Below are 1,168 nucleotides of genomic sequence, written 5' to 3' on the forward strand. Positions count from 1 at the left end.
TGTATGAGTACAGGAAAGTTCCGTTCTTATACGTGGTTTACCTTAGATCTCATGTGGTCTTTAAGCGCTGATATGTCATTGCTTGACATTTAATTATAATAAATCATAACAAGAATGACATGTTTCTGATAAATCTTCAATACGCCTTTGCCTTGTAATGACATACTTTCATAATATACCAGTTGCAATCCAAAAACAATGAAATACAATTGTTTAACCAACATGTAGAAGTAGTTGTAGTAGTTACATTTGTCCATAGATCGCTTTTACAACGACATTTGACATGTACAGGTATTACAATTTAAGAACAACATAATTCATACATAACGGTATTCACATACTTACAGATCTATTTTGACAGTGATGGACAGGTAGTCGGCTGTGATCTTATAGCAGGATCCATCACACCGTTTGCGTGAAGTAATTTAGGTAAACCAAGGAAACCTAAATCACAAGGCCAGAAGAAGACTGCCGCCTCCACCTTCCCGAATACAAGGCCAGTCTGTTTAAAACAGTGCTATCTCTTTCGCTTTGTGCCTAATCTACAATACTGGTATACAGAGGAGTTATTTAATGTTGTAAAAAGCTAGTGCTACATTGTTCATTCATTTATCACTATTAGTCACCGCACACACAACACGCACGTTGTTTCAAGGTATTACACTACACACGCTGTTAGCTGATGTCAGGACCACAGCGATGATGTCTGGTTTCCATTGTGCGTACCACTAGCTCCATACTATGCGTTGGCTAGCTTGGAAAAAATTTTTTCCAAAAAAGAAAAAGTATTCAGGATGAAACATAGTGAGAAAGAATTATGTGAAATGATTACATTATTACTTATTTGTGTTACCTTTCTTTCCAAAATCTATTATGTGTTATCAGTGTAATCCTTAAATGTATAAGACAAATTATCAATAAGTTTTAATAGTAATAATTTTAATCCCCTTGATAAATTTGTTGTACAGCTGTATTTCTTGGTAGAAAATGCTGTTTCTTACTAAATACATGTTTAGTGTAGCTCTTGGTCTATGGTCATGCACAGATTTGTTTGGGTTTTTTCGTCATTTTATTACAACAAATTTAACAAATATTGACGTGTTTTCGACAGATCCTCAATGTTCTCGTGTTTCTAAACATCGTTTATTCATAGGACATAGGTTGCAAT

Source organism: Schistocerca cancellata, chromosome 3 (assembly GCF_023864275.1).
Source record: "Schistocerca cancellata isolate TAMUIC-IGC-003103 chromosome 3, iqSchCanc2.1, whole genome shotgun sequence".
NCBI classification, from domain to species: domain Eukaryota; kingdom Metazoa; phylum Arthropoda; class Insecta; order Orthoptera; family Acrididae; genus Schistocerca; species Schistocerca cancellata.